Source organism: Lissotriton helveticus, chromosome 7 (genome assembly GCF_964261635.1).
Source record: "Lissotriton helveticus chromosome 7, aLisHel1.1, whole genome shotgun sequence".
Lineage (NCBI taxonomy): Eukaryota > Metazoa > Chordata > Amphibia > Caudata > Salamandridae > Lissotriton > Lissotriton helveticus.
The window spans coordinates 861577762-861602820 of NC_136068.1; positions in this window are offsets into that span (position 1 = coordinate 861577762).

A 25059-nucleotide genomic window follows, 5' to 3' on the forward strand; every position below is an offset into this window, starting at 1 on the left:
CCAGGGCAGATTGGGTGGGGTCAGAGAGGAGGAGTATAGGTGGAGCCTGGACAGAAAGGGAGGGGTCAGACAGCAGAGGAGGGGTTTGGGAGGAGCCTAGTCAGATTGGGTGGGGTCAGAGAGGAAGGGGGAGGAGCCTGGGCAGATTGGGTGGGCTCAGAGAGGAAGGGGGAGGAGCCTGGGCAGATTGGGTGGGGTCAGACAGCAGAGGAGGGGTTTGGGAGGAGCCTAGTCAGATTGGGTGGGGTTAGAGAGGAAGGGGGAGGAGCTTGAGCAGATTGGGTGGGGTCAGAGAGGAGGAGTATAGGTGGAGCCAGGACAGAAAGGGTGGGGTCAGACAGCAGAGGAGGGGTTTGGGAGGAGCTTAGTGAGATTGAGTGGGGTCAGACAGCATAGGAGGGGTTTGGGAGGAGCCTAGTCAGATTGGGTGGGCTCAGAGAGGAAGGGGGAGGAGCCTGGGCAGATTGGGTGGGGTCAGACAGCAGAGGAGGGGTTTGGGAGGAGCCTAGTCAAATTGGGTGGGGTCAGAGAGGAAGGGGGAGGAGCCTGGGCAGATTGGGTGGGCTCAGAGAGGAAGGGGGAGGAGCCTGGGCAGATTGGGTGGGGTTAGAGAGGAAGGGGGAGGAGCTTGAGCAGATTGGGTGGGGTCAGAGAGGAAGGGGGAGGAGCCTGGGCAGATTGGGTGGGGTCAGAGAGGAGGAGTATAGGAGGAGCCTGGACAGAAAGGGTGGGGTCAGACAGCAGAGGAGGGGTTTGGGAGGAGCCTAGTCAAATTGGGTGGGGTCAGAGAGGAAGGGGGAGGAGCCTGGGCAGATTGGGTGGGGTCAGACAGCAGAGGAGGGGTTTGGGAGGAGCTTAGTGAGATTGGGTGAGGTCAGACAGCAGAGGAATAGGCGTAGGTACTGAGGGACTATGAAGGGATCCTGACTTATGGTGGGGAACTGCAAAAACTTTTTTAATGCATCCCCTATACTCTCTGATTTCTGTTGGGAGGGGGCAGTCAAAATTTGGGGGAGCAGTATTAAAAGGTGCTTGGGCGCAACGTGAAGGGCGATGAGGTGCACAGAACGGCATGGCTTCTAGGTACTTTTTGGGGGGCTACCATTAGTTTTTATTGCTCTGATCCTCCCTCATGGGGTGTACCCCAACTGGTTAGGGGCAACGGGGGAGGGGGGGGCGGCAAAAGGCTGTTTGACAGTTTCTTTTACCAACAGGGGTGACCATACGATTCTGCTGCAGTTATTGTATTGAAATGTACAACAAGGAGCAGGTGGCTGTATTTTTGCAGGTGGGGTGCCCCAACATTTTACTGCCAGCAGCAGCAGCCCCCCTCCTCCCCACCCTGCAGATTGGTATAGGTACCTTTAGGTCATTTCTGTTGAAAACAGAGGCTATAGCGAATCGCGCTACGAAATCCTAGAGCACTAACAATTGCTAAATAAAGGTGGCATCGGAGCATACGAATGAGGCAGGGAGAGGCTACTGTTGGCAATTGGTTTGGTGGGTCATCGTGAATAACCTCGGCATGCAAATAGGCAGAAGTGTGAGGATTGGCAGTGTCTGTAGAGAATTTTGGCATGCTCTTCAGTTTATTTTTTCCTCCTTACATTGGCTATGAACTACAGAGGAAAGGCCTGGCCTTACTGTTGGGCAAAACATGTATTTATGATTTTACGAAGTGTAGTCTGGGTGTACTGAGAGGGGCTGTACATTACGGTAAATGCCTGTATACCCCTGCAATGTGCATCCAACTGTCGCTTGAGATTGAACAGCGAACGAAGCAGCTGGGTTACTGACTGAATGTAAATAGAAGGCACATAGGAAGGGTGTTTGTGGTCACTCAAATGATTGATACCTAGTTGATGCACTACCAAAGCTGGGGTACCAGGAAGGAACATTTGAGGGGTATTGAGATGGTGGTGTCCAGAGGTCAAAATACGTTTTAGAGGCACAGAGGTGCTGTGGTCCTGGTCCCACATTGGGGGTAGTCAAAAGTCCCTGCTAAAGATTTCTGTCCAACTGTTACCACATTTTGTGCAGCCTGGCTCCCTCTGTAACGATTCCCCAGTGTCTTTCGATCCTACAGATGACTGTATCAAACATCCCAATTTTTTTCTTGGCCTCATACCCCCAAAGTAGTGCCTGACATTTGCCAGCCTAACGATACTCACATTCTGGGAAAAACCTCACTAACCATGCATATTTATGCACCACACATGGCAAATCCTTACAAATCATATCGCACTTGTCATCTTTGAGGTGCTGTATGTATTTGGATTTGAGGGAAATATTCATCCTTGCTTGCTCTCCCATTTGAAGTCTATGGTGCTGCTGTTCCTTTCTCACATGTCCCTTCAAAGAGACAAGTGACACACAGACTCAATCACTCAGCAAACATATATACTTTGACGCTTTCATCTTGCTGTTTACCTTCCAAATATTCCCCCCTCACCACAAATACAGGCCAGCCATTCCTCATCCCCTCAGTCATCGCAGTCCTTCACTCCTTAGGCCCTGCAAGACCACCATGAACAAGAATCATGTCAGCAAGCAGAAGAAAAGCCTCAGTGTGCTCTTTTGTTCATACTGCTGCCCTCTAGTAACACTTCATGGCAACTGCAGCATAAGAATGGGTCTGAGAAGAGGGCTGTCCTATGCAAATAATGTCCTCCCATGCATACTTTCTTCTGAGACGGTCGGCGGCTTGTGCCGTGATACCGCCTTCAACATATGGTCTTCAACCAAATTTTTAAAAAGCCCACCTGCCTTAGACGAAGGATTTTGCCACTCACAGGAAGCACATGGGGACATCACCCTCATTTAGCAGGGTCCTAAATTGCCTGCTGTCAGCCTGTAAACAGAACAAGGGCGTTCGTGGGCGTTCGTGAGCGTTCCTCAAAGGAAGGAGGTGGGTGATTAAATCCACAGTGCCAGGGCAGGCCCAGCCCAGTCCAGCGCAGCCCAGTCTTGCACAGCGCACTGCTGTGGAGGTCCATTCCTTCACATCCTGCAGCAGGCATGATGCAGACCTACTAGAGCAAAGGCTTGACTCTGCCCTTGTCTGTCTCTTAAAGGAAACAATCTTTCTAGCTTCTTATTGCACCTAATAAATGGACTCTAGCTTGCCTCAAACTCAACCCATCATTTCATTAGCCAGAGTTCATACTTGACCTTTATTTCTATCCAAGTTCACTGGCACCAAACCCCTGATTTGAGCGAGTGGCTCACACCAAAATGAAAAATCACCATCATCCAACCTATTTTACAATAAGTGTAGCACCTTCCTTGCATTCTTGTGCTCAGTTATAACCCCCAATACCACAATTGCACTCTGCAATTAACCAAACTTAAAGGACAAAGAATGAAGACATTGATAAAGGAAGATAAGGCCTTGTCCCTATTGCACCTACTTGAGAAATAGGGCGGTTGGTAGAAGGTCATGAGGGAAAACATTTGAAATGTTTGGACAAACCTGCCAAAAAAAAACAGCATAAAAAAAAAAAATTTTACTGTTTGAAAATTTCCCACCTTGGTATACTTCTACATCATTGGCAGGATTCGAACCCTGGCCTGTGAGGGCTGTCCCCACCAAAGGTACAAGACTTACCTTTGAGCTATAGCTCCTTGGTGGTCTTGAGGATTGCAGTAGTAACCATAAGCAACATACAGGCCTTGGTGTCCTTCCCTGCAGCTTCCATTGCACATAAAAAGGATGACCATGACATAAGGACAATTTGATAGGCTATTTACATGGAAACCAGTGTGGTCCAGTGGGTAAGTTCCTGCCTTCGATCCAGGCAACCAGGGTTCAAATCCCGGGTTCCGCACCAGGTGACTGATGGCGGCAGAGCAGAGGTAAGTTGGAGGTGGGCCTAAATGGCCAATTGGTAAGTAAAATGTGTCTGTGTGTTGTGTAAGAGTGGAATCATGCCTAGCGAATGAGGGATTGCAGATTGGTTGGTAAGTAAAATAGGTGTGGCCTGAAGAGAGACAGGTGAAAGAAAGGGAACAGGTGTTGTGTGTAGTCAGATTGGGGGTGGTCAGAGAGGCGGAGTTCAGGAGGAGCCTAGTCACATTGGGGGGGGGGGGGATGGAAGGGGGAGGAGCCTGGGCACATTGGGTGGGGTCAGAGAGGAAAGGGGAGGAGCCTGGGCAGATTGGGTGGGGTCAGACAGCAGAGGAGGGGTCCGGGAGGAGCCTAGTCAGATTGGGTGGGGTCAGAGAGGAAGGGGGAGGAGCCTGGGCAGATTGGGTGGGGTCAGACAGCAGAGGAGGGGTTTGGGAGGAGCCTAGTCAGATTGGGTGGGGTTAGAGAGGAAGGGGGAGGAGCTTGAGCAGATTGGGTGGGGTCAGAGAGGAGGAGTATAGGTGGAGCCAGGACAGAAAGGGTGGGGTCAGACAGCAGAGGAGGGGTTTGGGAGGAGCCTGGACAGAAAGGGTGGGGTCAGAGAGGAAGGGGGAGGAGCCTGGGCAGATTGGGTGGGGTCAGACAGCAGAGGAGGGGTTTGGGAGGAGCTTAGTGAGATTGAGTGGGGTCAGACAGCATAGGAGGGGTTTGGGAGGAGCCTAGTCAGATTGGGTGGGCTCAGAGAGGAAGGGGGAGGAGCCTGGGCAGATTGGGTGGGGTCAGACAGCAGAGGAGGGGTTTGGGAGGAGCCTAGTCAAATTGGGTGGGGTCAGAGAGGAAGGGGGAGGAGCCTGGGCAGATTGGGTGGGCTCAGAGAGGAAGGGGGAGGAGCCTGGGCAGATTGGGTGGGGTTAGAGAGGAAGGGGGAGGAGCTTGAGCAGATTGGGTGGGGTCAGAGAGGAAGGGGGAGGAGCCTGGGCAGATTGGGTGGGGTCAGAGAGGAGGAGTATAGGAGGAGCCTGGACAGAAAGGGTGGGGTCAGACAGCAGAGGAGGGGTTTGGGAGGAGCTTAGTGAGATTGGGTGGGGTCAGACAGCAGAGGAATAGGCGTAGGTACTGAGGGACTATGAAGGGATCCTGACTTATGGTGGGGAACTGCAAAAACTTTTTTAATGCATCCCCTATACTCTCTGATTTCTGTTGGGAGGGGGCAGTCAAAATTTGGGGGAGCAGTATTAAAAGGTGCTTGGGCGCAACGTGAAGGGCGATGAGGTGCACAGAACGGCATGGCTTCTAGGTACTTTTTGGGGGGCTACCATTAGTTTTTATTGCTCTGATCCTCCCTCATGGGGTGTACCCCAACTGGTTAGGGGCAACGGGGGAGGGGGGGCGGCAAAAGGCTGTTTGACAGTTTCTTTTACCAACAGGGGTGACCATACGATTCTGCTGCAGTTATTGTATTGAAATGTACAACAAGGAGCAGGTGGCTGTATTTTTGCAGGTGGGGTGCCCCAACATTTTACTGCCAGCAGCAGCAGCCCCCCTCCTCCCCACCCTGCAGATTGGTATAGGTACCTTTAGGACATTTCTGTTGAAAACAGAGGCTATAGCGAATCGCGCTACGAAATCCTAGAGCACTAACAATTGCTAAATAAAGGTGGCATCGGAGCATACGAATGAGGCAGGGATAAGCTACTGTTGGCAATTGGTTTGGTGGGTCATCGTGAATAACCTCGGCATGCAAATAGGCAGAAGTGTGAGGATTGGCAGTGTCTGTAGAGAATTTTGGCATGCTCTTCAGTTTATTTTTTCCTCCTTACATTGGCTATGAACTACAGAGGAAAGGCCTGGCCTTACTGTTGGGCAAAACATGTATTTATGATTTTACGAAGTGTAGTCTGGGTGTACTGAGAGGGGCTGTACATTACGGTAAATGCCTGTATACCCCTGCAATGTGCATCCAACTGTCGCTTGAGATTGAACAGCGAACGAAGCAGCTGGGTTACTGACTGAATGTAAATAGAAGGCACATAGGAAGGGTGTTTGTGGTCACTCAAATGATTGATACCTAGTTGATGCACTACCAAAGCTGGGGTACCAGGAAGGAACATTTGAGGGGTATTGAGATGGTGGTGTCCAGAGGTCAAAATACGTTTTAGAGGCACAGAGGTGCTGTGGTCCTGGTCCCACATTGGGGGTAGTCAAAAGTCCCTGCTAAAGATTTCTGTCCAACTGTTACCACATTTTGTGCAGCCTGGCTCCCTCTGTAACGATTCCCCAGTGTCTTTCGATCCTACAGATGACTGTATCAAACATCCCAATTTGTTTCTTGGCCTCATACCCCCAAAGTAGTGCCTGACATTTGCCAGCCTAACGATACTCACATTCTGGGAAAAACCTCACTAACCATGCATATTTATGCACCACACATGGCAAATCCTTACAATTGCAGAACATCATATCGCACTTGTCATCTTTGAGGTGCTGTATGTATTTGGATTTGAGGGAAATATTCATCCTTGCTTGCTCTCCCATTTGAAGTCTATGGTGCTGCTGTTCCTTTCTCACATGTCCCTTCAAAGGGACAAGTGACACACAGACTCAATCACTCAGCAAACATATATACTTTGACGCTTTCATCTTGCTGTTTACCTTCCAAATATTCCCCCCTCACCACAAATACAGGCCAGCCATTCCTCATCCCCTCAGTCATCGCAGTCCTTCACTCCTTAGGCCCTGCAAGACCACCATGAACAAGAATCATGTCAGCAAGCAGAAGAAAAGCCTCAGTGTGCTCTTTTGTTCATACTGCTGCCCTCTAGTAACACTTCATGGCAACTGCAGCATAAGAATGGGTCTGAGAAGAGGGCTGTCCTATGCAAATAATGTCCTCCCATGCATACTTTCTTCTGAGACGGTCGGCGGCTTGTGCCGTGATACCGCCTTCAACATATGGTCTTCAACCAAATTTTTAAAAAGCCCACCTGCCTTAGACGAAGGATTTTGCCACTCACAGGAAGCACATGGGGACATCACCCTCATTTAGCAGGGTCCTAAATTGCCTGCTGTCAGCCTGTAAACAGAACAAGGGCGTTCGTGGGCGTTCGTGAGCGTTCCTCAAAGGAAGGAGGTGGGTGATTAAATCCACAGTGCCAGGGCAGGCCCAGCCCAGCCCAGCGCAGCCCAGTCTTGCACAGCGCACTGCTGTGGAGGTCCATTCCTTCACATCCTGCAGCAGGCATGATGCAGACCTACTAGAGCAAAGGCTTGACTCTGCCCTTGTCTGTCTCTTAAAGGAAACAATCTTTCTAGCTTCTTATTGCACCTAATAAATGGACTCTAGCTTGCCTCAAACTCAACCCATCATTTCATTAGCCAGAGTTCATACTTGACCTTTATTTCTATCCAAGTACACTGGCATCAAACCCCTGATTTGAGCGAGTGGCTCACACCAAAATGAAAAATCACCATCATCCAACCTATTTTACAATAAGTGTAGCACCTTCCTTGCATTCTTGTGCTCAGTTATAACCCCCAATACCACAATTGCACTCTGCAATTAACCAAACTTAAAGGACAAAGAATGAAGACATTGATAAAGGAAGATAAGGCCTTGTCCCTATTGCACCTACTTGAGAAATAGGGCGGTTGGTAGAAGGTCATGAGGGAAAACATTTGAAATGTTTGGACAAACCTGCCAAAAAAAAACTTAGCATAAAAAAAAAAAAATTTACTGTTTGAAAATTTCCCACCTTGGTATACTTCTACAGCATTGGCAGGATTCGAACCCTGGCCTGTGAGGGCTGTCCCCACCAAAGGTACAAGACTTACCTTTGAGCTATAGCTCCTTGGTGGTCTTGAGGATTGCAGTAGTAACCATAAGCAACATACAGGCCTTGGTGTCCTTCCCTGCAGCTTCCATTGCACATAAAAAGGATGACCATGACATAAGGACAATTTGATAGGCTATTTACATGGAAACCAGTGTGGTCCAGTGGGTAAGTTCCTGCCTTCGATCCAGGCAACCAGGGTTCAAATCCCGGGTTTGGCACCAGGTGACTGATGGTGGCAGAGCAGAGGTAAGTTGGAGGTGGGCCTAAATGGCCAATTGGTAAGTAAAATGTGTCTGTGTGTTGTGTAAGAGTGGAATCATGCCTAGCGAATGAGGGATTGCAGATTGGTTGGTAAGTAAAATAGGTGTGGCCTGAAGAGAGACAGGTGAAAGAAAGGGAACAGGTGTTGTGTGTAGTCAGATTGGGGGTGGTCAGAGAGGCGGGGTTCAGGAGGAGCCTAGTCACATTGGGGGGGGATGGAAGGGGGAGGAGCCTGGGCACATTGGGTGGGGTCAGAGAGGAAAGGGGAGGAGCCTGGGCAGATTGGGTGGGGTCAGACAGCAGAGGAGGGGTTTGGGAGGAGCTTAGTGAGATTGGGTGGGGTCAAACAGCAGAGGAGGGGTTTGGGAGGAACCTAGTCAGATTGGGTGGGCTCAGAGAGGAAGGGGGAGGAGCCTGGGCAGATTGGGCGGGGTCAGACAGCAGAGGAGGGGTTTGGGAGGAGCCTAGTCAAATTGGGTGGGGTCAGAGAGGAAGGGGGAGGAGCCTGGGCAGATTGGGTGGGCTCAGAGAGGAAGGGGGAGGAGCCTGGGCAGATTGGGTGGGGTCAGAGAGGAAGGGGGAGGAGCCTGGGCAGATTGGGTGGGGTCGGACAGCAGAGGAGGGGTTTGGGAGGAGCTTAGTGAGATTGGGTGGGGTCAGACAGCAGAGGAGGGGTTTGGGAGGAGCCTAGTCAGATTGGGTGGGGTTAGAGAGGAAGGGGGAGGAGCCTGGGCAGATTGGGTGGGGTCAGACAGCAGAGGAGCGGTTTGGGAGGAGCTTAGTGAGATTGGGTGGGGTCAAACAGCAGAGGAGGGGTTTGGGAGGAGCCTAGTCAGATTGGGTGGGCTCAGAGAGGAAGGGGGAGGAGCCTGGGCAGATTGGGTGGGGTCAGACAGCAGAGGAGGGGTTTGGGAGGAGCCTAGTCAGATTGGGTGGGGTTAGAGAGGAAGGGGGAGGAGCTTGAGCAGATTGGGTGGTGTCAGAGAGGAAGGGGGAGGAGCCTGGGCAGATTTGGTGGGGTCAGAGAGGAGGAGTATAGGAGGAGCCTGGACTGAAAGGGTGGGGTCAGACAGCAGAGGAGGGGTTTGGGAGGAGCCTAGTCAAATTGGGTGGGGTCAGAGAGGAAGGGGGAGGAGGGTGGGCTCAGAGAGGAAGGGGGAGGAGCCTGGGCAGATTGGGTGGGGTCAGACAGCAGAGGAGGGGTTTGGGAGGAGCCTAGTCAGATTGGGTGGGGTTAGAGAGGAAGGGGGAGGAGCTTGAGCAGATTGGGTGGCGTCAGAGAGGAAGGGGGAGGAGCCTGGGCAGATTTGGTGGGGTCAGAGAGGAGGAGTATAGGAGGAGCCTGGACTGAAAGGGTGGGGTCAGACAGCAGAGGAGGGGTTTGGGAGGAGCCTAGTCAAATTGGGTGGGGTCAGAGAGGAAGGGGGAGGAGCCTGGGCAGATTGGGTGGGCTCAGAGAGGAAGGGGGAGGAGCCTGGGCAGATTGGGTGGGGTCAGAGAGGAAGGGGGAGGAGCCTGGGCAGATTGGGTGGGGTCAGACAGCAGAGGAGGGGTTTGGGAGGAGCTTAGTGAGATTGGGTGGGGTCAGACAGCAGAGGAGGGGTTTGGGAGGAGCCTAGTCAAATTGGGTGGGGTCAGAGAGGAAGGGGGAGGAGCCTGGGGAGATTGGGTGGGCTCAGAGAGGAAGGGGGAGGAGCCTGGGCAGATTGGGTGGGGTCAGACAGCAGAGGAGGGGTTTGGGAGGAGCCTAGTCAGATTGGGTGGGGTTAGAGAGGAAGGGGGAGGAGCCTGGGCAGATTGGGTGGGGTCAGACAGCAGAGGAGCGGTTTGGGAGGAGCTTAGTGAGATTGGGTGGGGTCAAACAGCAGAGGAGGGGTTTGGGAGGAGCCTAGTCAGATTGGGTGGGCTCAGAGAGGAAGGGGGAGGAGCCTGGGCAGATTGGGTGGGGTCAGACAGCAGAGGAGGGGTTTGGGAGGAGCCTAGTCAAATTGGGTGGGGTCAGAGAGGAAGGGGGAGGAGCCTGGGCAGATTGGGTGGGCTCAGAGAGGAAGGGGGAGGAGCCTGGGCAGATTGGGTGGGGTCAGACAGCAGAGGAGGGGTTTGGGAGGAGCCTAGTCAAATTGGGTGGGGTCAGAGAGGAAGGGGGAGGAGCCTGGGCAGATTGGGTGGGGTCAGAGAGGAAGGGGGAGGAGCCTGGGCAGATTGGGTGGGGTCAGACAGCAGAGGAGGGGTTTGGGAGGAGCCTAGTCAAATTGGGTGGGGTTAGAGAGGAAGGGGGAGGAGCCTGGGCAGATTGGGTGGGGTCAGAGAGGAGGAGTATAGGAGGAGCCTGGACAGAAAGGGTGGGGTCAGACAGCAGAGGAGGGGTTTGGGAGGAGCTTAGTGAGATTGGGTGGGGTCAGACAGCAGAGGAGGGGTTTGGGAGGAGCCTAGTCAGATTGGGTGGGGTCAGAGAGGAGGAGTATAGGTGGAGCCTGGACAGAAAGGGTGGGGTCAGACAGCAGAGGAGGGGTTTGGGAGGAGCCTAGTCAGATTGGGTGGGGTCAGAGAGGAAGGGGGAGGAGCCTGGGCAGATTGGGTGGGGTCAGACAGCAGAGGAGGGGTTTGGGAGGAGCCTAGTCAGATTGGATGGGCTCAGAGAGGAAGGGGGAGGAGCCTGGGCAGATTGGGTGGGGTCAGACAGCAGAGGAGGGGTTCGGGAGGAGCCTAGTCAGATTGGATGGGCTCAGAGAGGAAGGGGGAGGAGCCTGGGCAGATTGGGTGGGGTCAGAGAGGAAGGGGGAGGAGCCTGGGCAGATTGGGTGGGGTCAGACAGCAGAGGAGGGGTTTGGGAGGAGCTTAGTGAGATTGGGTGGGGTCAGACAGCAGAGGAGGGGTTTGGGAGGAGCCTAGTCAGATTGGGTGGGGTCAGAGAGGAAGGGGGAGGAGCCTGGGCAGATTGGGTGGGGTCAGACAGCAGAGGAGGGGTTTGGGAGGAGCTTAGTGAGATTGGGTGGGGTCAGACAGCAGAGGAGGGGTTTGGGAGGAGCCTAGTCAGATTGGGTGGGGTCAGAGAGGAAGGGGGAGGAGCCTGGGCAGATTGGGTGGGGTCAGACAGCAGAGGAGGGGTTTGGGAGGAGCCTAGTCAGATTGGATGGGCTCAGAGAGGAAGGGGGAGGAGCCTGGGCAGATTGGGTGGGGTCAGAGAGGAAGGGGGAGGAGCCTGGGCAGATTGGGTGGGGTCAGACAGCAGAGGAGGTGTTTGGGAGGAGCTTAGTGAGATTGGGTGGGGTCAGACAGCATAGGAGGGGTTTGGGAGGAGCCTAGTCAGATTGGGTGGGCTCAGAGAGGAAGGGGGAGGAGCCTGGGCAGATTGGTTGGGGTCAGACAGCAGAGGAGGGGTTTGGGAGGAGCCTAGTCAGATTGGGTGGGGTTAGAGAGGAAGGGGGAGGAGCCTGAGCAGATTGGGTGGGGTCAGAGAGGAGGAGTATAGGTGGAGCCTGGACAGAAAGGGTGGGGTCAGACAGCAGAGGAGGGGTTTGGGAGGAGCTTAGTGAGATTGGGTGGGGTCAGACAGCAGAGGAGGGGTTTGGGAGGAGCCTAGTCAAATTGGGTGGGGTCAGAGAGGAAGGGGGAGGAGCCTGGGGAGATTGGGTGGGCTCAGAGAGGAAGAGGGAGGAGCCTGGGCAGATTGGGTGGGGTCAGACAGCAGAGGAGGGGTTTGGGAGGAGCCTAGTCAGATTGGGTGGGGTTAGAGAGGAAGTGGGAGGAGCTTGAGCAGATTGGGTGGGGTCAGAGAGGAAGGGGGAGGAGCCTGGGCAGATTGGGTGGGGTCAGACAGCAGAGGAGCGGTTTGGGAGGAGCTTAGTGAGATTGGGTGGGGTCAAACAGCAGAGGAGGGGTTTGGGAGGAGCCTAGTCAGATTGGGTGGGCTCAGAGAGGAAGGGGGAGGAGCCTGGGCAGATTGGGTGGGGTCAGACAGCAGAGGAGGGGTTTGGGAGGAGCCTAGTCAAATTGGGTGGGGTCAGAGAGGAAGGGGGAGGAGCCTGGGCAGATTGGGTGGGCTCAGAGAGGAAGGGGGAGGAGCCTGGGCAGATTGGGTGGGGTCAGACAGCAGAGGAGGGGTTTGGGAGGAGCCTAGTCAGATTGGGTGGGGTTAGAGAGGAAGGGGGAGGAGCTTGAGCAGATTGGGTGGGGTCAGAGAGGAAGGGGGAGGAGCCTGGGCAGATTTGGTGGGGTCAGAGAGGAGGAGTATAGGAGGAGCCTGGACTGAAAGGGTGGGGTCAGACAGCAGAGGAGGGGTTTGGGAGGAGCCTAGTCAAATTGGTTGGGGTCAGAGAGGAAGGGGGAGGAGCCTGGGCAGATTGGGTGGGGTCAGAGAGGAGGAGTATAGGAGGAGCCTGGACAGAAAGGGTGGGGTCAGACAGCAGAGGAGGGGTTTGGGAGGAGCCTAGTCAAATTGGGTGGGGTCAGAGAGGAAGGGGGAGGAGCCTGGGCAGATTGGGTGGGGTCAGACAGCAGAGGAGGGGTTTGGGAGGAGCTTAGTGAGATTGGGTGGGGTCAGACAGCAGAGGAGGGGTTTGGGAGGAGCCTAGTCAGATTGGGTGGGGTCAGAGAGGAGGAGTATAGGTGGAGCCTGGACAGAAAGGGTGGGGTCAGACAGCAGAGGAGAGGTTTGGGAGGAGCCTAGTCAGATTGGGTGGGGTCAGAGAGGAAGGGGGAGGAGCCTGGGCAGATTGGGTGGGGTCAGACAGCAGAGGAGGGGTTTGGGAGGAGCCTAGTCAGATTGGATGGGCTCAGAGAGGAAGGGGGAGGAGCCTGGGCAGATTGGGTGGGGTCAGAGAGGAAGGGGGAGGAGCCTGGGCAGATTTGGTGGGGTCAGACAGCAGAGGAGGTGTTTGGGAGGAGCTTAGTGAGATTGGGTGGGGTCAGACAGCATAGGAGGGGTTTGGGAGGAGCCTAGTCAGATTGGGTGGGCTCAGAGAGGAGGGGGGAGGAGCCTGGGCAGATTGGGTGGGGTCAGACAGCAGAGGAGGGGTTTGGGAGGAGCCTAGTCAGATTGGATGGACTCAGAGAGGAAGGGGGAGGAGCCTGGGCAGATTGGGTGGGGTCAGAGAGGAAGGGGGAGGAGCCTGGGCAGATTGGTTGGGGTCAGACAGCAGAGGAGGGGTTTGGGAGGAGCCTAGTCAGATTGGGTGGGGTTAGAGAGGAAGGGGGAGGAGCCTGGGCAGATTGGGTGGGGTCAGACAGCAGAGGAGGGGTTTGGGAGGAGCTTAGTGAGATTGGGTGGGGTCAGAGAGGAAGGGGAGGAGCCAGGGCAGATTGGGTGGGGTCAGAGAGGAGGAGTATAGGTGGAGCCTGGACAGAAAGGGTGGGGTCAGACAGCAGAGGAGGGGTTTGGGAGAAGCCTAGTCAGATTGGGTGGGGTCAGAGAGGAAGGGGGAGGAGCCTGGGCAGATTGGGTGGGCTCAGAGAGGAAGGGGGAGGAGCCTGGGCAGATTGGGTGGGGTCAGACAGCAGAGGAGGGGTTTGGGAGGAGCCTAGTCAAATTGGGTGGGGTCAGAGAGGAAGGGGGAGGAGCCTGGGCAGATTGGGTGGGGTCAGACAGCAGAGGAGGGGTTTGGGAGGAGCCTAGTCAGATTGGGTGGGGTTAGAGAGGAAGGGGGAGGAGCTTGAGCAGATTGGGTGGGGTCAGAGAGGAGGAGTATAGGTGGAGCCAGGACAGAAAGGGTGGGGTCAGACAGCAGAGGAGGGGTTTGGGAGGAGCCTGGACAGAAAGGGTGGGGTCAGAGAGGAAGGGGGAGGAGCCTGGGCAGATTGGGTGGGGTCAGACAGCAGAGGAGGGGTTTGGGAGGAGCTTAGTGAGATTGAGTGGGGTCAGACAGCATAGGAGGGGTTTGGGAGGAGCCTAGTCAGATTGGGTGGGCTCAGAGAGGAAGGGGGAGGAGCCTGGGCAGATTGGGTGGGGTCAGACAGCAGAGGAGGGGTTTGGGAGGAGCCTAGTCAAATTGGGTGGGGTCAGAGAGGAAGGGGGAGGAGCCTGGGCAGATTGGGTGGGCTCAGAGAGGAAGGGGGAGGAGCCTGGGCAGATTGGGTGGGGTTAGAGAGGAAGGGGGAGGAGCTTGAGCAGATTGGGTGGGGTCAGAGAGGAAGGGGGAGGAGCCTGGGCAGATTGGGTGGGGTCAGAGAGGAGGAGTATAGGAGGAGCCTGGACAGAAAGGGTGGGGTCAGACAGCAGAGGAGGGGTTTGGGAGGAGCCTAGTCAAATTGGGTGGGGTCAGAGAGGAAGGGGGAGGAGCCTGGGCAGATTGGGTGGGGTCAGACAGCAGAGGAGGGGTTTGGGAGGAGCTTAGTGAGATTGGGTGGGGTCAGACAGCAGAGGAATAGGCGTAGGTACTGAGGGACTATGAAGGGATCCTGACTTATGGTGGGGAACTGCAAAAACTTTTTTAATGCATCCCCTATACTCTCTGATTTCTGTTGGGAGGGGGCAGTCAAAATTTGGGGGAGCAGTATTAAAAGGTGCTTGGGCGCAACGTGAAGGGCGATGAGGTGCACAGAACGGCATGGCTTCTAGGTACTTTTTGGGGGGCTACCATTAGTTTTTATTGCTCTGATCCTCCCTCATGGGGTGTACCCCAACTGGTTAGGGGCAACGGGGGAGGGGGGGCGGCAAAAGGCTGTTTGACAGTTTCTTTTACCAACAGGGGTGACCATACGATTCTGCTGCAGTTATTGTATTGAAATGTACAACAAGGAGCAGGTGGCTGTATTTTTGCAGGTGGGGTGCCCCAACATTTTACTGCCAGCAGCAGCAGCCCCCCTCCTCCCCACCCTGCAGATTGGTATAGGTACCTTTAGGACATTTCTGTTGAAAACAGAGGCTATAGCGAATCGCGCTACGAAATCCTAGAGCACTAACAATTGCTAAATAAAGGTGGCATCGGAGCATACGAATGAGGCAGGGATAAGCTACTGTTGGCAATTGGTTTGGTGGGTCATCGTGAATAACCTCGGCATGCAAATAGGCAGAAGTGTGAGGATTGGCAGTGTCTGTAGAGAATTTTGGCATGCTCTTCAGTTTATTTTTTCCTCCTTACATTGGCTATGAACTACAGAGGAAAGGCCTGGCCTTACTGTTGGGCAAAACATGTATTTATGATTTTACGAAGTGTAGTCTGGGTGTACTGAGAGGGGCTGTACATTACGGTAAATGCCTGTATACCCCTGCAATGTGCATCCAACTGTCGCTTGAGATTGAACAGCGAACGAAGCAGCTGGGTTACTGACTGAATGTAAATAGAAGGCACATAGGAAGGGTGTTTGTGGTCACTCAAATGATTGATACCTAGTTGATGCACTACCAAAGCTGGGGTACCAGGAAGGAACATTTGAGGGGTATTGAGATGGTGGTGTCCAGAGGTCAAAATACGTTTTAGAGGCACAGAGGTGCTGTGGTCCTGGTCCCACATTGGGGGTAGTCAAAAGTCCCTGCTAAAGATTTCTGTCCAACTGTTACCACATTTTGTGCAGCCTGGCTCCCTCTGTAACGATTCCCCAGTGTCTTTCGATCCTACAGATGACTGTATCAAACATCCCAATTTGTTTCTTGGCCTCATACCCCCAAAGTAGTGCCTGACATTTGCCAGCCTAACGATACTCACATTCTGGGAAAAACCTCACTAACCATGCATATTTATGCACCACACATGGCAAATCCTTACAATTGCAGAACATCATATCGCACTTGTCATCTTTGAGGTGCTGTATGTATTTGGATTTGAGGGAAATATTCATCCTTGCTTGCTCTCCCATTTGAAGTCTATGGTGCTGCTGTTCCTTTCTCACATGTCCCTTCAAAGGGACAAGTGACACACAGACTCAATCACTCAGCAAACATATATACTTTGACGCTTTCATCTTGCTGTTTACCTTCCAAATATTCCCCCCTCACCACAAATACAGGCCAGCCATTCCTCATCCCCTCAGTCATCGCAGTCCTTCACTCCTTAGGCCCTGCAAGACCACCATGAACAAGAATCATGTCAGCAAGCAGAAGAAAAGCCTCAGTGTGCTCTTTTGTTCATACTGCTGCCCTCTAGTAACACTTCATGGCAACTGCAGCATAAGAATGGGTCTGAGAAGAGGGCTGTCCTATGCAAATAATGTCCTCCCATGCATACTTTCTTCTGAGACGGTCGGCGGCTTGTGCCGTGATACCGCCTTCAACATATGGTCTTCAACCAAATTTTTAAAAAGCCCACCTGCCTTAGACGAAGGATTTTGCCACTCACAGGAAGCACATGGGGACATCACCCTCATTTAGCAGGGTCCTAAATTGCCTGCTGTCAGCCTGTAAACAGAACAAGGGCGTTCGTGGGCGTTCGTGAGCGTTCCTCAAAGGAAGGAGGTGGGTGATTAAATCCACAGTGCCAGGGCAGGCCCAGCCCAGCCCAGCGCAGCCCAGTCTTGCACAGCGCACTGCTGTGGAGGTCCATTCCTTCACATCCTGCAGCAGGCATGATGCAGACCTACTAGAGCAAAGGCTTGACTCTGCCCTTGTCTGTCTCTTAAAGGAAACAATCTTTCTAGCTTCTTATTGCACCTAATAAATGGACTCTAGCTTGCCTCAAACTCAACCCATCATTTCATTAGCCAGAGTTCATACTTGACCTTTATTTCTATCCAAGTACACTGGCATCAAACCCCTGATTTGAGCGAGTGGCTCACACCAAAATGAAAAATCACCATCATCCAACCTATTTTACAATAAGTGTAGCACCTTCCTTGCATTCTTGTGCTCAGTTATAACCCCCAATACCACAATTGCACTCTGCAATTAACCAAACTTAAAGGACAAAGAATGAAGACATTGATAAAGGAAGATAAGGCCTTGTCCCTATTGCACCTACTTGAGAAATAGGGCGGTTGGTAGAAGGTCATGAGGGAAAACATTTGAAATGTTTGGACAAACCTGCCAAAAAAAAACTTAGCATAAAAAAAAAAAAATTTACTGTTTGAAAATTTCCCACCTTGGTATACTTCTACAGCATTGGCAGGATTCGAACCCTGGCCTGTGAGGGCTGTCCCCACCAAAGGTACAAGACTTACCTTTGAGCTATAGCTCCTTGGTGGTCTTGAGGATTGCAGTAGTAACCATAAGCAACATACAGGCCTTGGTGTCCTTCCCTGCAGCTTCCATTGCACATAAAAAGGATGACCATGACATAAGGACAATTTGATAGGCTATTTACATGGAAACCAGTGTGGTCCAGTGGGTAAGTTCCTGCCTTCGATCCAGGCAACCAGGGTTCAAATCCCGGGTTTGGCACCAGGTGACTGATGGTGGCAGAGCAGAGGTAAGTTGGAGGTGGGCCTAAATGGCCAATTGGTAAGTAAAATGTGTCTGTGTGTTGTGTAAGAGTGGAATCATGCCTAGCGAATGAGGGATTGCAGATTGGTTGGTAAGTAAAATAGGTGTGGCCTGAAGAGAGACAGGTGAAAGAAAGGGAACAGGTGTTGTGTGTAGTCAGATTGGGGGTGGTCAGAGAGGCGGGGTTCAGGAGGAGCCTAGTCACATTGGGGGGGGGATGGAAGGGGGAGGAGCCTGGGCACATTGGGTGGGGTCAGAGAGGAAAGGGGAGGAGCCTGGGCAGATTGGGTGGGGTCAGACAGCAGAGGAGGGGTTTGGGAGGAGCTTAGTGAGATTGGGTGGGGTCAAACAGCAGAGGAGGGGTTTGGGAGGAACCTAGTCAGATTGGGTGGGCTCAGAGAGGAAGGGGGAGGAGCCTGGGCAGATTGGGTGGGGTCAGACAGCAGAGGAGGGGTTTGGGAGGAGCCTAGTCAAATTGGGTGGGGTCAGAGAGGAAGGGGGAGGAGCCTGGGCAGATTGGGTGGGCTCAGAGAGGAAGGGGGAGGAGCCTGGGCAGATTGGGTGGGGTCAGAGAGGAAGGGGGAGGAGCCTGGGCAGATTGGGTGGGGTCAGACAGCAGAGGAGGGGTTTGGGAGGAGCTTAGTGAGATTGGGTGGGGTCAGACAGCAGAGGAGGGGTTTGGGAGGAGCCTAGTCAGATTGGGTGGGGTTAGAGAGGAAGGGGGAGGAGCCTGGGCAGATTGGGTGGGGTCAGACAGCAGAGGAGCGGTTTGGGAGGAGCTTAGTGAGATTGGGTGGGGTCAAACAGCAGAGGAGGGGTTTGGGAGGAGCCTAGTCAGATTGGGTGGGCTCAGAGAGGAAGGGGGAGGAGCCTGGGCAGATTGGGTGGGGTCAGACAGCAGAGGAGGGGTTTGGGAGGAGCCTAGTCAGATTGGGTGGGGTTAGAGAGGAAGGGGGAGGAGCTTGAGCAGATTGGGTGGTGTCAGAGAGGAAGGGGGAGGAGCCTGGGCAGATTTGGTGGGGTCAGAGAGGAGGAGTATAGGAGGAGCCTGGACTGAAAGGGTGGGGTCAGACAGCAGAGGAGGGGTTTGGGAGGAGCCTAGTCAAATTGGGTGGGGTCAGAGAGGAAGGGGGAGGAGGGTGGGCTCAGAGAGGAAGGGGGAGGAGCCTGGGCAGATTGGGTGGGGTCAGACAGCAGAGGAGGGGTTTGGGAGGAGCCTAGTCAGATTGGGTGGGGTTAGAGAGGAAGGGGGAGGAGCTTGAGCAGATTGGGTGGTGTCAGAGAGGAAGGGGGAGGAGCCTGGGCAGATTTGGTGGGGTCAGAGAGGAGGAGTATAGGAGGAGCCTGGACTGAAAGGGTGGGGTCAGACAGCAGAGGAGGGGTTTGGGAGGAGCCTAGTCAAATTGGGTGGGGTCAGAGAGGAAGGGGGAGGAGCCTGGGCAGATTGGGTGGGCTCAGAGAGGAAGGGGGAGGAGCCTGGGCAGATTGGGTGGGGTCAGAGAGGAAGGGGGAGGAGCCTGGGCAGATTGGGTGGGGTCAGACAGCAGAGGAGGGGTTTGGGAGGAGCTTAGTGAGATTGGGTGGGGTCAGACAGCAGAGGAGGGGGTTTGGGAGGAGCCTAGTCAAATTGGGTGGGGTCAGAGAGGAAGGGGGAGGAGCCTGGGGAGATTGGGTGGGCTCAGAGAGGAAGGGGGAGGAGCCTGGGCAGATTGGGTGGGGTCAGACAGCAGAGGAGGGGTTTGGGAGGAGCCTAGTCAAATTGGGTGGGGTCAGAGAGGAAGGGGGAGGAGCCTGGGCAGATTGGGTGGGCTCAGAGAGGAAGGGGGAGGAGCCTGGGCAGATTGGGTGGGGTCAGACAGCAGAGGAGGGGTTTGGGAGGAGCCTAGTCAAATTGGGTGGGGTCAGAGAGGAAGGGGGAGGAGCCTGGGCAGATTGGGTGGGGTCAGAGAGGAAGGGGGAGGAGCCTGGGCAGATTGGGTGGGGTCAGACAGCAGAGGAGGGGTTTGGGAGGAGCCTAGTCAGATTGGGTGGGGTTAGAGAGGAAGGGGGAGGAGCTTGAGCAGATTGGGTGGTGTCAGAGAGGAAGGGGGAGGAGCCTGGGCAGATTTGGTGGGGTCAGACAGCAGAGGAGGGGTTTGGGAGGAGCCTAGTCAAATTGGGTGGGGTCAGAGAGGAAGGGGGAGGAGCCTGGGCAGATTGGGTGGGGTCAGAGAGGAGGAGTATAGGAGGAGCCTGGACAGAAAGGGTGGGGTCAGACAGCAGAGGAGGGGTTTGGGAGGAGCTTAGTGAGATTGGGTGGGGTCAGACAGCAGAGGAGGGGTTTGGGAGGAGCCTAGTCAGATTGGGTGGGGTCAGAGAGGAGGAGTATAGGTGGAGCCTGGACAGAAAGGGTGGGGTCAGACAGCAGAGGAGGGGTTTGGGAGGAGCCTAGTCAGATTGGGTGGGGTCAGAGAGGAAGGGGGAGGAGCCTGGGCAGATTGGGTGGGGTCAGACAGCAGAGGAGGGGTTTGGGAGGAGCCTAGTCAGATTGGATGGGCTCAGAGAGGAAGGGGGAGGAGCCTGGGCAGATTGGGTGGGGTCAGACAGCAGAGGAGGGGTTTGGGAGGAGCCTAGTCAGATTGGGTGGGGTAAGAGAGGAAGGGGGAGGAGCTTGAGCAGATTGGGTGGGGTCAGAGAGGAAGGGGGAGGAGCCTGGGCAGATTTGGTGGGGTCAGAGAGGAGGAGTATAGGAGGAGCCTGGACTGAAATGGTGGGGTCAGACAGCAGAGGAGGGGTTTGGGAGGAGCCTAGTCAAATTGGGTGGGGTCAGAGAGGAAGGGGGAGGAGCCTGGGCAGATTGGGTGGGGTCAGAGAGGAGGAGTATAGGAGGAGCCTGGACAGAAAGGGTGGGGTCAGACAGCAGAGGAGGGGTTTGGGAGGAGCCTAGTCAAATTGGGTGGGGTCAGAGAGGAAGGGGGAGGAGCCTGGGCAGATTGGGTGGGGTCAGACAGCAGAGGAGGGGTTTGGGAGGAGCTTAGTGAGATTGGGTGGGGTCAGACAGCAGAGGAGGGGTTTGGGAGGAGCCTAGTCAGATTGGGTGGGGTCAGAGAGGAGGAGTATAGGTGGAGCCTGGACAGAAAGGGTGGGGTCAGACAGCAGAGGAGGGGTTTGGGAGGAGCCTAGTCAGATTGGGTGGGGTCAGAGAGGAAGGGGGAGGAGCCTGGGCAGATTGGGTGGGGTCAGACAGCAGAGGAGGGGTTTGGGAGGAGCCTAGTCAGATTGGATGGGCTCAGAGAGGAAGGGGGAGGAGCCTGGGCAGATTGGGTGGGGTCAGAGAGGAAGGGGGAGGAGCCTGGGCAGATTGGGTGGGGTCAGACAGCAGAGGAGGTGTTTGGGAGGAGCTTAGTGAGATTGGGTGGGGTCAGACAGCATAGGAGGGGTTTGGGAGGAGCCTAGTCAGATTGGGTGGGCTCAGAGAGGAGGGGGGAGGAGCCTGGGCAGATTGGGTGGGGTCAGACAGCAGAGGAGGGGTTTGGGAGGAGCTTAGTGAGATTGGGTGGGGTCAGACAGCAGAGGAGGGGTTTGGGAGGAGCCTAGTCAGATTGGGTGGGGTCAGAGAGGAGGAGTATAGGTGGAGCCTGGACAGAAAGGGTGGGGTCAGACAGCAGAGGAGGGGTTTGGGAGGAGCCTAGTCAGATTGGGTGGGGTCAGAGAGGAAGGGGGAGGAGCCTGGGCAGATTGGGTGGGGTCAGACAGCAGAGGAGGGGTTTGGGAGGAGCCTAGTCAGATTGGATGGGCTCAGAGAGGAAGGGGGAGGAGCCTGGGCAGATTGGGTGGGGTCAGAGAGGAAGGGGGAGGAGCCTGGGCAGATTGGGTGGGGTCAGACAGCAGAGGAGGTGTTTGGGAGGAGCTTAGTGAGATTGGGTGGGGTCAGACAGCATAGGAGGGGTTTGGGAGGAGCCTAGTCAGATTGGGTGGGCTCAGAGAGGAGGGGGGAGGAGCCTGGGCAGATTGGGTGGGGTCAGACAGCAGAGGAGGGGTTTGGGAGGAGCCTAGTCAGATTGGATGGACTCAGAGAGGAAGGGGGAGGAGCCTGGGCAGATTGGGTGGGGTCAGAGAGGAAGGGGGAGGAGCCTGGGCAGATTGGTTGGGGTCAGACAGCAGAGGAGGGGTTTGGGAGGAGCCTAGTCAGATTGGGTGGGGTTAGAGAGGAAGGGGGAGGAGCCTGAGCAGATTGGGTGGGGTCAGAGAGGAGGAGTATAGGTGGAGCCTGGACAGAAAGGGTGGGGTCAGACAGCAGAGGAGGGGTTTGGGAGGAGCCTAGTCAGATCGGGTGGGGTCAGAGAGGAAGGGGAGGAGCCAGGGCAGATTGGGTGGGGTCAGAGAGGAGGAGTATAGGTGGAGCCTGGACAGAAAGGGTGGGGTCAGACAGCAGAGGAGGGGTTTGGGAGGAGCCTAGTCAGATTGGATGGGCTTAGAGAGGAAGGGGGAGGAGCCTGGGCAGATTGGGTGGGGTCAGAGAGGAAGGGGGAGGAGCCTGGGCAGATTGGGTGGGGGCAGACAGCAGAGGAGGGGTTTGGGAGGAGCTTAGTGAGATTGGGTGGGGTCAGACAGCAGAGGAGGGGTTTGGGAGGAGCCTAGTCAAATTGGGTGGGGTCAGAGAGGAAGGGGGAGGAGCCTGGGGAGATTGGGTGGGCTCAGAGAGGAAGGGGGAGGAGCCTGGGCAGATTGGGTGGGGTCAGACAGCAGAGGAGGGGTTTGGGAGGAGCCTAGTCACATTGGGGGGGGGGGTCAGCGAGGAAGGGGGAGGAGCCTGGGCAGATTGGGTGGGGTCAGACAGCAGAGGAGGGGTTTGGGAGGAGCTTAGTGAGATTGGGTGGGGTCAAACAGCAGAGGAGGGGTTTGGGAGGAGCCTAGTCAGATTGGGTGGGCTCAGAGAGGAAGGGGGAGGAGCCTGGGCAGATTGGGTGGGGTCAGACAGCAGAGGAGGGGTTTGGGAGGAGCTTAGTGAGATTGGGTGGGGTCAGACAGCAGAGGAGGGGTTTGGGAGGAGCCTAGTCAGATTGGGTGGGGTCAGAGAGGAGGAGTATAGGTGGAGCCTGGACAGAAAGGGTGGGGTCAGACAGCAGAGGAGGGGTTTGGGAGGAGCCTAGTCAGATTGGGTGGGGTCAGAGAGGAAGGGGGAGGAGCCTGGGCAGATTGGGTGGGGTCAGACAGCAGAGGAGGGGTTTGGGTGGAGCCTAGTCAGATTGGATGGGCTCAGAGAGGAAGGGGGAGGAGCCTGGGCAGATTGGGTGGGGTCAGAGAGGAAGGGGGAGGAGCCTGGGCAGATTGGGTGGGGTCAGACAGCAGAGGAGGTGTTTGGGAGGAGCTTAGTGAGATTGGGTGGGGTCAGACAGCATAGGAGGGGTTTGGGAGGAGCCTAGTCAGATTGGGTGGGCTCAGAGAGGAGGGGGGAGGAGCCTGGGCAGATTGGGTGGGGTCAGACAGCAGAGGAGGGGTTTGGGAGGAGCCTAGTCAGATTGGATGGACTCAGAGAGGAAGGGGGAGGAGCCTGGGCAGATTGGGTGGGGTCAGAGAGGAAGGGGGAGGAGCCTGGGCAGATTGGTTGGGGTCAGACAGCAGAGGAGGGGTTTGGGAGGAGCCTAGTCAGATTGGGTGGGGTTAGAGAGGAAGGGGGAGGAGCCTGAGCAGATTGGGTGGGGTCAGAGAGGAGGAGTATAGGTGGAGCCTGGACAGAAAGGGTGGGGTCAGACAGCAGAGGAGGGGTTTGGGAGGAGCCTAGTCAGATTGGGTGGGGTCAGAGAGGAAGGGGAGGAGCCAGGGCAGATTGGGTGGGGTCAGAGAGGAGGAGTATAGGTGGAGCCTGGACAGAAAGGGTGGGGTCAGACAGCAGAGGAGGGGTTTGGGAGGAGCCTAGTCAGATTGGATGGGCTTAGAGAGGAAGGGGGAGGAGCCTGGGCAGATTGGGTGGGGTCAGAGAGGAAGGGGGAGGAGCCTGGGCAGATTGGGTGGGGGCAGACAGCAGAGGAGGGGTTTGGGAGGAGCTTAGTGAGATTGGGTGGGGTCAGACAGCAGAGGAGGGGTTTGGGAGGAGCCTAGTCAAATTGGGTGGGGTCAGAGAGGAAGGGGGAGGAGCCTGGGGAGATTGGGTGGGCTCAGAGAGGAAGGGGGAGGAGCCTGGGCAGATTGGGTGGGGTCAGACAGCAGAGGAGGGGTTTGGGAGGAGCCTAGTCACATTGGGGGGGGGGGGTCAGCGAGGAAGGGGGAGGAGCCTGGGCAGATTGGGTGGGGTCAGACAGCAGAGGAGGGGTTTGGGAGGAGCTTAGTGAGATTGGGTGGGGTCAAACAGCAGAGGAGGGGTTTGGGAGGAGCCTAGTCAGATTGGGTGGGCTCAGAGAGGAAGGGGGAGGAGCCTGGGCAGATTGGGTGGGGTCAGACAGCAGAGGAGGGGTTTGGGAGGAGCCTAGTCAAATTGGGTGGGGTCAGAGAGGAAGGGGGAGGAGCCTGGGCAGATTGGGTGGGCTCAGAGAGGAAGGGGGAGGAGCCTGGGCAGATTGGGTGGGGTCAGACAGCAGAGGAGGGGTTTGGGAGGAGCCTAGTCAGATTGGGTGGGGTTAGAGAGGAAGGGGGAGGAGCTTGAGCAGATTGGGTGGGGTCAGAGAGGAAGGGGGAGGAGCCTGGGCAGATTGGGTGGGGTCAGACAGCAGAGGAGCGGTTTGGGAGGAGCTTAGTGAGATTGGGTGGGGTCAAACAGCAGAGGAGGGGTTTGGGAGGAGCCTAGTCAGATTGGGTGGGGGGGGGGGTCAGCGAGGAAGGGGGAGGAGCCTGGGCAGATTGGGTGGGGTCAGACAGCAGAGGAGGGGTTTGGGAGGAGCTTAGTGAGATTGGGTGGGGTCAAACAGCAGAGGAGGGGTTTGGGAGGAACCTAGTCAGATTGGGTGGGCTCAGAGAGGAAGGGGGAGGAGCCTGGGCAGATTGGGTGGGGTCAGACAGCAGAGGAGGGGTTTGGGAGGAGCCTAGTCAAATTGGGTGGGGTCAGAGAGGAAGGGGGAGGAGCCTGGGCAGATTGGGTGGGCTCAGAGAGGAAGGGGGAGGAGCCTGGGCAGATTGGGTGGGGTCAGACAGCAGAGGAGGGGTTTGGGAGGAGCCTAGTCAGATTGGGTGGGCTCAGAGAGGAAGGGGGAGGAGCCTGGGCAGATTGGGTGGGCTCAGAGAGGAAGGGGGAGGAGCCTGGGCAGATTGGGTGGGGTCAGACAGCAGAGGAGGGGTTTGGGAGGAGCCTAGTCACATTGGGGGGGGGGGTCAGCGAGGAAGGGGGAGGAGCCTGGGCAGATTGGGTGGGGTCAGACAGCAGAGGAGGGGTTTGGGAGGAGCTTAGTGAGATTGGGTGGGGTCAAACAGCAGAGGAGGGGTTTGGGAGGAACCTAGTCAGATTGGGTGGGCTCAGAGAGGAAGGGGGAGGAGCCTGGGCAGATTGGGTGGGGTCAGACAGCAGAGGAGGGGTTTGGGAGGAGCCTAGTCAAATTGGGTGGGGTCAGAGAGGAAGGGGGAGGAGCCTGGGCAGATTGGGTGGGCTCAGAGAGGAAGGGGGAGGAGCCTGGGCAGATTGGGTGGGGTCAGACAGCAGAGGAGGGGTTTGGGAGGAGCCTAGTCAAATTGGGTGGGGTCAGAGAGGAAGGGGGAGGAGCCTGGGCAGATTGGGTGGGGTCAGACAGCAGAGGAGGGGTTTGGGAGGAGCCTAGTCAAATTGGGTGGGGTCAGAGAGGAAGGGGGAGGAGCCTGGG